Genomic DNA, 11,739 nt, shown 5'->3' with positions numbered 1-11,739 from the left:
TTTTAGATTCTACATATAAGTGAGATCATTAGGTATTTGTCTTTCTCTGTGTAACTTGTTTCATTTAGCATAATGCCCTGAAGGGGTTCATTCCTGTTGTCACGATGGCCAGATTTCCCTCTTTATTCCATTGAATGTATGTACCACATTTTCTTTATTCATTCATCCACAGGTGGACACTTAGCTTGTTCCCATGTTCTGATTCTTATAAATAATGCTGCAGTGAATCTGGAGGTACATATGTTATTTCGAGTTAGTGTTTTCATTTTCTTTGGATAAATATCCAGAAATGAAATTGCTGGATTGTATGGTATTTTTATTTAAAAAATTTTTTTTCAACGTTTTTTATTTATTTTTGGGACAGAGAGAGACAGAGCATGAACGGGGGAGGGGCAGAGAGAGAGGGAGACACAGAATCGGAAACAGGCTCCAGGCTCCGAGCCATCAGCCCAGAGCCTGACGCGGGGCTCGAACTCACGGACCGCGAGATCGTGACCTGGCTGAAGTCGGACGCTTAACCGACTGCGCCACCCAGGCGCCCCGGTAGTTCTATTTTTAAAAATTTTTTGAGGAATCTCCATACTGTTTTCTATGCCAATTGGACCAGTTTACATTCCCACCAGTGGTACACAAGAGTTCTCTTTTGTTCATATCCTCATCAGCATTTCTGGATTTTGTGTATTTTTTGATAGTGGCTGTTCTAATATTCTATGGATAACTGATATCTCTGTTTTGCTATTTCCTGATGCTATTTTTGATTGGTATTTTTTGATAATGCTGATCCTAACCTCTCTAGAGTAGTGATATCTCCATATTGCTAATTCTTGATATGTTAAGTTTAGACATTATCTATTTCTTGTATGGAAATCACCATTACTATCTTCCCTGACTCCTCCTTTTCTACAGTGTTAATATGGATGAAGGTAAGAATGGATATTGGGAGACAGATAGGGTTTTATATTCTCCTGAGATTTGCATTTTTTTTTATTTTCTTATTTTCTAATAATCTTTCCTTCTGGGTGTGTTTGTTAGTGTGTGTTTGCTTGTGTGTGTAAGCATGTATTTGTTGGTCTTAAGCATATTGTATCAAATATTTGAAGGGTTTTTTTTCCCTAAAGTCCTAACTGGAATGTCCATCCTCTGAGTCATCTGCATGTACTTTAAGCAGTTTCTTTGATTGTTCTTGAGTTCCTGTCCATTCTCTCCTGAGAAACAAATACTGTTTTCTTTTTTTTTTTTTCAATGTTTACTTTTGAGAGAGCATGCACAAGCGGGGGAGGGTCAGAGAAAGGGTAACAGAGGATCTGAAGCTGGCTCTGCGCTGAGAGCAGTGAGCCTGATGTGGGGCTCCAACTCAATGACTGCAAGATCATGACCTGAGCCTAAGTTGGATACTCAACTACTGAGCCACCCAGGTCCTCCAACAAATACTGTTTTGATTGCACATCCTTCCTTTCTTTCATACTTTCTCATTTGCTGCAACACAGAGTAGGTGAGAGATACTTGCATATTGAAAAGGATTCATTCCATCCTTACTTCTTGTTTAAAACTTTTGAAACATGTTATAAAACAATGATAAGCTTACCCAAAAAGTAAGTATGGTATAAACAGGTACAGTACAAACAACTTTATACTTCTAACAAGGAAGAAGTGTAAATATTTTTTTCCTCTCTCCCTCCCTGTCTTCTTCCTCCTTTTACTCTCCATTTCCTCCCTCCCTTCCTTCCTTTCCTGACTTTCTACCTCTGTCCCTTCCTCTCTTTCCCCAGATAACTTTCCTGAAAACCTTCATTGTAACCTGCTAACATTGCTACTTTACTCCTAAATACTTAATGTGCACTTTCTACAAACCAGTTCATTCTCCTAATAGCCAGGTGGATTTATGATAATCAGGAAATTACAATCACGTAATCTTTAGATCTCAAGTTGCCTCAGACAAGTTTCAGAGACTCTTTCAAAATTTACTTTGTAGCAAAAAGATCTAGTCCAGAATTTTGTGTTGCTGTTAGCTACAATGTCTTATACTCCTGTCTGAAGGATTCCTCAGTCTCTTCTTGCCTTTGATGGACTTGAACCTTTGAAGTACCGTAACCAGGAATACGGGCTAGTTATTTTTTAGAATTCCCTGGGTTTATCTGATGTTTTCTCATGTTTACATTTAATTGTACATCTTTGGCAGGAAAATCACACATGCAATGTTGTGTTCTCAATGTGTTCTTCTGGGTGACACACACTTTTGATTTATGCTATTTGTTGTGACGTTCACTTTGGTAACTTGATTGACGTGGTGTCTGCCAACCTCCTGTTGTAAGTTAGTCGTTTCCCCCTTTGTAATTAATAAATATTCTGTTGGGAAATATTTTCATGCCTGTTTCATTCAGTGGGTTATAATTTATTACTACCGCTAGTTAATTAAATACTTCTTTGTCCTATATTTGGCCTGTAGAAGCCCCTTCAATTTGAAATTCTTTTCCATGTCTTTGTAATTCCTTGAGCAATTACTTACCCTATGGCCTAAGATATTACAAGATCATCTTGGTTTTTTTTCCCCTAATCTATAGGGGAATCAATAATTTATTCAAGAATCTCCGCATCATTTTAGTGGAGAATTCCACTTAGAAATAAAAATCTGGATGTTAAGTTTGCTCATTGATAGTGGGGTGTTACTACTTGCTGGCCATCTCAGTTATCAGAGTTAAGGAACTTAGAAGAGTGTGTGTGTGCGTGTGTGTGTGTGTGTGTGTGTGTGTGTATGTATGTATACACATATTGAGGGCTGAGACTATTGCATCAACATGATTTACTTGTTAAAACAATTTTTTTCTAGAAAAGATAATTTTTTAAATTATGAAATAACTTTGTTTTGAGAAATTCCATCATTTGAGGAAATTTCTAAAAATTAATCTGAGAATATACCTGAGCAAAGACCTAACTAATGAATCAACAGTTCAATTAATAGGACTTGCTTTAAGACTCTTGCCTTGTTTTGCCACAATCCTAAGTGATTTAAACTAAACTACTAAATTTTATTAAATTATTAAAAACTATTTTAAACTAAAATTTGAAATTTCCCCCATTCAATCCAATCCCTCCCTTGAAAGCCATTCTTTAAAGCACCTGAGTGCAGATCACAAAACCCAAATAAATAGCTTACTTCCTCTAAGAACCTGTCAAGGTGATGTTCTCCTAAATTTCATAAATTAAAATAAACTTAATTTTAATTTATTAACAAATTGCTGATGTTTTGTCATGCACACACACCATACCCATATTTACATCTGCATTAATGTATCTATTTCTGTTTAATTATCTATATCCTTATATATCTGCATAGCTATATATTTACATCTATATCTAAATCTCTATGTGTATACATATATACACGTATATATATGTAAAGGTGTGCTATGCATGTGCGCAAGTGTGTATAATCATAATAACACATGAGAGTTCCTCAGGAGGTAGAAATAGAAGTATTCTAACCAAATTGCTGGGATCGAAGTAACTCCTGTGTGAGACTTCTATATCTTCATTAAGTACTGGGACAGTGAGGCACAGATGAAATATTCCTGCAAGTTCATCCCATACCAATACACCAGAAACACTTTGTCAAGCAAAAGAGATCAAGATAATAATATACATCCCATTGTTTTCAGTTTTCACGTTGAATTATTAAATGGGAATTTCAAAGAACATATGAAGTGTATATAACTACACACTCATTTAAAAATGGTATATACATTATATAAAATACATAAAATTACATAATTATTCATTTATTCAATGTGTACTAGTATATTCATTTATTCTTCCTACTTGGCTCTTCTTAGGACAAATCATGTCTCTATTCTACAGATAAGAAATCTAGGCTCTTGAATGCTAATTGACTCATACCTAGGAAGTGATGTAATTGGTAAATTATCTGGATCAAATGAGTTCTTTTTAGTCAAGCTGTACTTTTCTATAACACTGGGTTGCATAATTTGATTATGCTTTTATGATTGGGCACTCAAAATTTATACTGTTTGGTTTGTTTTTGTTTGTTTAGATTCTAAGAATTATAAATGCCTAATCAAAATTTAGGAGCATTTAAATTTTAATAAATTTTACTGATGTATTTATACAACACTTATTTTAAATGTTTTCTCATAACCTAAGTCATCAATATGCAGAAAATGATGACACCTCCAAGTTCTTCAAAACAAAATGCTCACTGCATATTTTACACTTGTGTTATGGGGGTATAAAACAATAAAATTCAAGAACTCAGTTCTCTAGAAAATTGCCTGTGAAATAAAGATTTAATATTTGCAAACATACATTTAATTCATATTACAACTCTACAAATAATGAGTAAAAATGTAGGATAACAGTGAATTTCAAGAAGGCGACTCGGCCAAGAGTTTTTGAAGGAGATGAGTTTTCAGCTGCTTTTAGCAGAAGAGGATAAAGTAGTGTTGGAAATCAGTCATATGAAGATATTTTCTTGTTATCTGCCAACTAAGGGTACAAAATCCCACCAACTCTTAAGCATACCTTCCGTATACACATTTTCTCAACACATATGAAAATTTAATTTTCAAAAGTTATTATTTATTACCATGGATCATTTCCTGCATGATTTTTGAGCAATGCTTTCATGGATAAATTTAATCATAGTTACAGTAGTTCTTTGTCCTAGGCTATATTTGGAGCTTCCACTCATTTGAAGAACATAATTTTTTATAAAAGATTGCAGCTATGAAATAGCCTCCTGTTATAAGCAAATCATAATGATGAAAAATATCACCTCTATTTTGGTACCTGTATGAAATTACCAGCAGTATTTCATGTAGATGAAAAAGTATACATTGACATTTAAATCTATTACATATTATGCCTCTTTCTGTATTTTTGATTTAGTGATGTAAATCTTCATATAACTTTGTTTTTTACTCTCCATATTATAATTATAGAGAATAAATTTTGTAGAATAAATTGAATGCTTAGGGAAATTTTATTACTGGAAACATCTTCTTCTGGGGGAGAATAAAGATTATATATTCTCATAACCACATAGAAAGATTCAAATTTTCAGTTGCTCTCAGTTTTTTTATAGACAAGCCTCTCCAAAAAATAAAGAATAATACATGCCCTTTAGGCCAAACTAGCTATACTCTCAGAGGCTGTGGTTAAATTCAGGCTCTGAATGTCGTCTGTAGTTAACAATCCCAGCAAGGCTTGGACTGCTGTTCTGTAAAGTGTCCAGGTGAAAGAACTTACTGGTTCTCTACAGTTCTCATGGTAAAGAGGTCAACTTCACCTTTAGGTCTAACCTTCTGTTAGGCAGTACATGTTATGTAGGCTTTGGGAATAGATTGGTTTCTCTGTAGGATGTTTGGGGTCTGCCATTGAACAAAAGAAACAAATACGATCTTCAATAGAAGCTGTGCTTGTGTGTAGAATAAGATAGGAGTTGGCCTTCTTTGTGGTTTATTTCTTCAAGGCTTGTTTTAAAAAACCTGAATCCTGTTCTGCTTTTTGAGGTAGCCCTGTGAAAGTTTAATAAGCCGTTTGTGGAATCCTTAAGGAATGTGAGCCTTTTTGTGTGCTGCTGTTGAATTATAGAACTGATTCTCACTTGATGTCAGAAGTGCTACCTCTATTAATAAGTTGACAACTGTTCCAACTACATCTTTGAACATTTTTGAATTGGAGAAATAGACCAGAAATAGATACATAAACAAAACAAAAAGTAGGACATTAGCCATTTTTTATTTTTCTAATTTTTTCCTGGTGGCAATATGACACTAGGCAGCATTTTTTTTTTTTAAATAGCCTTCTCCAAATTCTTACTTTCTTTTTTTTTTTCATAAAGTTTATTTCTCAGGGAAGTTTTGGATTTACAGAAAAAATTAACAGTAAGTACAGAGTTTTCATACATCCCCTCCTCTCTCCTGCCTAGTGCCTCTCCTTAACCGTTTTTTTTTCTTTTATTAACATCTTACATTGATGTGATACATTTACAATTGATGAACTGATATGATGCATTGTATTTTGCTAAAGTTGTAGTTTACATTAGGGTTCACACTTTGTGTTGTAATTTTCAGTAAGTTTTTGACAAAAATGTAATGGCCTGTATTCACCAGTAAAATATTGTACAGAGTCATTTGTCCCAAACATGATATGTGCTTCACTTATACATTCTTTCTTCTCTTTCCTTCCCAACTCCTGGCAACTACTAATTTTTTTTTTTACTGTCTCTATAGTTTTTCCCTTTCCAATATGTCATATAGTTGGCATCATATTGAATGAAGCTTTTTCAGACTGGCTTCCTTCACTGAGCAATATACATTTAAGTTTACTCCATGTCTTTTCGTGGCTTGATAGGTCATTTGCTTTTATCACAGAATAATATTTCATTGTATCGATGTACCACAGTTTATCCATTCACTTATTGAAAGACATTTTCGTTGCATATAATTTTGCATAAAATTTGCATAAAATTTGTGGATACAGCCATTTATGTACAGTTCTTTATGTAGATGTAAGTTTTCAACTTAACTTGGGCAAATATTTATGAATGTGATTGCTGGAATATATGGTAAAACTACGTTTAGCTTTGTAAAACGAACAAAGAAACCAACACACCTCCAAACAGTCTTCCAAGGCAGCAGTACCATTTTGTATTACCACCAGCAATGAATGAGACTTCCTGCTGGTCCATGTCCTTGTCGTCATTTGGTGTTGTCAGGGATTGGGGTTTTAGCCATTCTAATAGGTATGTGCTGCCATCTTCTTTTAATTTGCAATTCCCTGTTGATACATATGAGGTTGCACATCTTTTTACATGCTCATTTGCCACCTGTATCTTCTTTAGTGAATTATTTGTTCAGATTTTCTGCCTACCTTGTTTTTTTATACTGGGTTCTTTGAAAACTCTTATTATTGAGTTCCAGCAGTTCTTGAATGTTTGGGGGATACAGGTTCTTTACAGCTGTTTTGCAAATATTTTTGTTTCTAATCTGTGATTTGTCTTTTCATGTTCCTATCGGTGTTCTTTGCAGAGTAGGTTTAAATTTTAATGAAATATACCTTATTAAATTTTTCCTTCATATATCATGCTTTTGGTGGTGGTATCTAAAAGTTGCTAAACTTAATACCACTTTGATTTTTTCTTCTACAGGTTTTTTTGTGTTTTCTACATAAATAATGATGTCACCTGTGAACAAAGACAGTATTTTTTCTCCAATATGTATGTTTTTTAATGTTTATTTATTTTTGAAGGGGGGGAGAGAGAGAGAGAGCAAGTGCATGAGTGGGGGAGGGGCAGAGAGAGAGGGAGACACGGAAGCTGAAGCAGGTTCCAGGCTCTAAGCTGGCAGCACAGAGCCCGATGCGGGGCTCAAACTCACTAACTGTGAGATCATGACCTGAGCTGAAATCGGATGCTCAACCGACTGAGCCACCCAGATGCCCCCTTAATATGTATGTTTTAAAATTTCCTTTTCTTGTCTTATTGCATTAGCTAAGGCGTCCAGTATGTAAACAGAAGATATAAAAATATGTAAGAAATATGTTTGCTTTATTCCTGATCTTAGGGGAAAACATCTAATTTCTCACCATTAAGTGGCTATAGGGTATGTATGTATGTATCTGTATGTATGGATGCTCTTTATCAAGTTGAAGAAGTTCCCTTCTATGCCTTCTGCAAATGGGGATATATTTCCTTGCTTTTTGCAGCTTCTAGAGGCCTTTTGCATTTCTTGGATTTCCTCCATCTTTAAATTCTATCACTCAAAACCTCTACATTCATTGTTGCATCTACTTTTTCTGAATCTGACCTTGCCTCTCTCTTAATAAGGTCCTTGTGGTTACATTGGGGCCATGTAGATAATCTAGGTTAATCTACCTATCTCAAGATTCTTTAACTTAATCACACCTACCAACCCCCTTTTGCCATGGAAGGTAGCATGTTTACTACTTTGGAAGATTAGAGCCTAAACATCTTTGGAGACCTTTATTCTGTCTACCATAGTAACATTCCTTGCTTTTATCTTTGCTGTTTAAACATTTCACATTCCTTTAAATTCAACTGGAATATCACTTCCATGTTGAATTTTTTCCTTAACTATTTTTGGGATTTATTTGCTTTTTATTTTCTTTACATATAGAGTGTATTACCCCCCTCCATCCCAGACTTATTTATGACTTATGTTTGCTTGGAATCACTAAAAAGTCTCTTAACTGTTTTTGTTGTCTTTAGTATCACTTCTTGTTAATCAGATTTCTTCTTTATCATTACTATAAGACTTTGAAAATACTTATTCATTCAACAAATATTTATTGTGCCCTTATTAAATGTCAAGTACTGTGATAGACATTAGAAATAATGTAAGCAAAGGAAACACTTTTCTTAATAAGTTTACACATCACAAAAGTATTTAATTATAATATGGGATAGATTTAATGGAAATAAGATTATATAGTGGAACTGAGCTGGTCTGGTGGAGGCAGGAGTACTGGTGGTGATATTGATAGTGGAGGTTAAGGAGAGTTTAGACTTTTGCCAGGATATTAAGTGATATGTGAAGTTTGGGGGATATTCCAAGCAGAGAGAAGAGCAGATGCAGAGACTTTGGGACAGAAAAATACTGAAGGAAGTGAAAGAAAATTGGAGTGACCAGCTATGGAGAAAGAGAGAATGACATGGAATGGGGCTTTATATGTGGGCAAGGGCTGGATCTCAAAGGGCTTTCTGAGCCACGTTACCAGTTCTCACTAGTAACTGTGGGTTTTAAGCAGTGAATCCCCACGATTATATCTGAGTTCTAAAGGGATCTCTGTGATAATTACATTTATTTTAAAAAAAAAAATATTTGATAGTTTCTTAGAGTCTGATTATATCTTAAAATAATTTTTCATACTATCTTCTATGCATACCTACTGGTTAAGTAGATTCTGTCAAGATTTTCTTCTTACAGTTTTTATTTTAGGGAAAATAGCATATGTATAATAAATATACTTTCTCGTGCTTTGATGAGCTCCTAAATCAGGAATATGACCATAACCTTCCCTTCTCTTGTTCTACACATGTACATAGAGCCTCAATTTCTCTCTCTCACACACGCACGTCCACACACAATTGAGAGTCATTAGACTATGTACTAAAGTCTAAACTCATTAGGATTCCGTATCTGTAGACTTTGCTTTATCGCTACTCACTTCACTGCACTATTTGCCATTTTCTTATACATCATAAACCTCAGAATAAGTATTCATGAGTTTTCAACCACATTATGCTATCAGCCTACATTAAAGGTTAAATAACCTTACTAAATTCACTATTGTATAAATACCTCTTTCCTTTGCATTGTCTTTATATTGAGAGTATATAAGAAACATTTGTCTCATGATCTTCTGCTAAATAACTAGTTGTCTTTATCTCAGAGACTTTGTATACATCATTACAGACTGTTCTTTCCTTTTTAACTTTGTCCTTATGAAGCTTTTACCTGTATAGTTCAAGGGCACCTCGGTGGCTTAGTTGGTTGAGTGTCCAACTTCAGCTCAGGTCATGATCTTGCGGTTCATGAGTTTGAGCCCCACATCAGGTGCGCTGCTATCAGCCTGTCAGCACAGAGCCTGCTTGAGATCCTCTGTCCCCCTCTCTCCGCCCTTCTCCCGCTTGTGCTTTCTCACAAATAAATTAAAAAAATTTTAAAAATAAAATAAAACCCAGTTCAACTACACTGATCCATCCACTAGGGAATATTATGTGAGCTCTACTTACCACTGAAATTATTTTCATATCCATTTTTTATTTTTCTAGGATTACATGAGCCTTTATTTTAATCATCTTATACTTCATACATATTTATGTTAATTTTTATTGTGAAGTGTATTATAAAGAGGAGTACACAAAGCAGCCATATCAACAAATTATTAAATGAACACCAATATAACGACCTTATGAGAACAAAAATTACATTATCAGACCACCAGCATCCCTTTGCATGACATTTCTTAGTGACAACTGTTCCTTTCCACCTGAAGATAAACCAGTATTCTCATATTTAAGCATTATTCTCATTTGATGGTAATCATTCCATTACTTTTATTTATATTGGATCAAAAGTATATTTTGTGATTTATCCATATTATTTAATATTTCTATAGTTTCTATAACAGTTTTCATTGCTAGTGTGTTTTCTATAACTTTCAATTTTATTGCAAAAGATTCTTATATGTTCTTATATTTTAAATTTCTTTAGGATATATATTCATATTAACTTTCCTAATACTGATCTGATCTGTTCCTAATACTGATTTTATATTTTACTTTCTTCTTTCGATAATCATTGTGCTAGAAATTTATCAATTTCATTTTTTCAAGGAAGTTGTAGGCCTTTCTGTTGAATGTTTACATTCCACTACAACAATTTTCATTCATATTTTTTATTTCTTCTTTCTGTTTTATAGTTCCTTTTTTTAGTAATTTTAGATTAATCCTTAGCTTATTATTTTTCTGCCATTTCAGTTTTCTCAATTGTTGCATTTAGGCTATAAAGTTTCATATGAACACTGTTCAGTTTCTACTGTAATTTCTTCTTCACCACATGGATTACTGAGGAGTGTTTTTTTAATTTCCAAGTATGTGAAGTTTGTTAACTTCTAGCTTTATTGTCCAGTAAAATACATTCATTGGCTGCATTATTTCAGTTTTATAAAACTTTTTTTTGACATTTGCACCAGTATATTATCAAATTTGCCAATAATTCTTATACAATAGAAAACAGTGTGAATTCTGCAACACTGGCAATATCCTATGCAAGCGCATTTGGTTAAGTTTGTTCAGTGTTTTGCAAAATCTCCTAAATCATTATTTATTTTCTGTGAATATTGTATTAAAGTTCTCTCATTGTAACTAATCATTTGTCTGTTTCTCCTCATAGCTCTGCCAATTCTTGCTTTTTGTATTTTGAGGACATGATTAGGTGAAAATTTATTTATCAAATGTTTTGAGCATTTTAAACCTTCAGCTCCATGGTAAAGATTCTCAAAATGTCTTGGAATGCTTCTGGACTTGAAATTTATTTTCTCTACTAATTTATTATATTTTTATGCATTTCTTTTAGTAGTTGCATGGTATATCTTCCTCCAGATTCTACCTTCAACTTTTCTGTATCATTAGTCTTTCAAAGTATGTTTTATAAACAGCACACTTTTGTTTTATTCAGCAAAACAATCTTGTCTTTTAATTGAGCATTTGTTCCATTTAATGTAATTAATTATATGTTGAGTTTAAATCTACCACCTTAATATTTTCCTCCATTATCTTTCCATTCTTGCCTTATTTATGAATAATTATTTGTTATTATTTTAATTCTGTCGAATGGAATTATATTAAGAAGTGGGATTTCTGGATCATATTGTAGTTCTATTTTACTCCTGAATAAACTTCATACTATTTCTCCATAGTAGCTGTACCAGTTTACATTCCCATACATCAGTGGTATACAAAGGTTTCCTTTTCTGCACATCTTTTGTCTTTCTGATAATAGCTATATTAACAATATGTAAAGTGACATCTCATTGTGCCTTTGATTTGCTTTTCTCTGTTGATTTGTGAGGTGGAGTGTCTTTTCATATACCTGTTGGCCATTTGTGTGTCTTCTTTGGAAAAAATGTCTATTCAGTTCTTTTGCCCATTGTCTATCTATCTGTCTGTTTATTTTTGCTATTGGCTTATCTGAGTTA

The sequence above is a fragment of the Neofelis nebulosa genome, chromosome 3, assembly GCF_028018385.1.
Source record: "Neofelis nebulosa isolate mNeoNeb1 chromosome 3, mNeoNeb1.pri, whole genome shotgun sequence".
Taxonomy (NCBI): Eukaryota; Metazoa; Chordata; class Mammalia; order Carnivora; family Felidae; genus Neofelis; species Neofelis nebulosa.
This window is presented reverse-complemented; position numbering follows the sequence as displayed.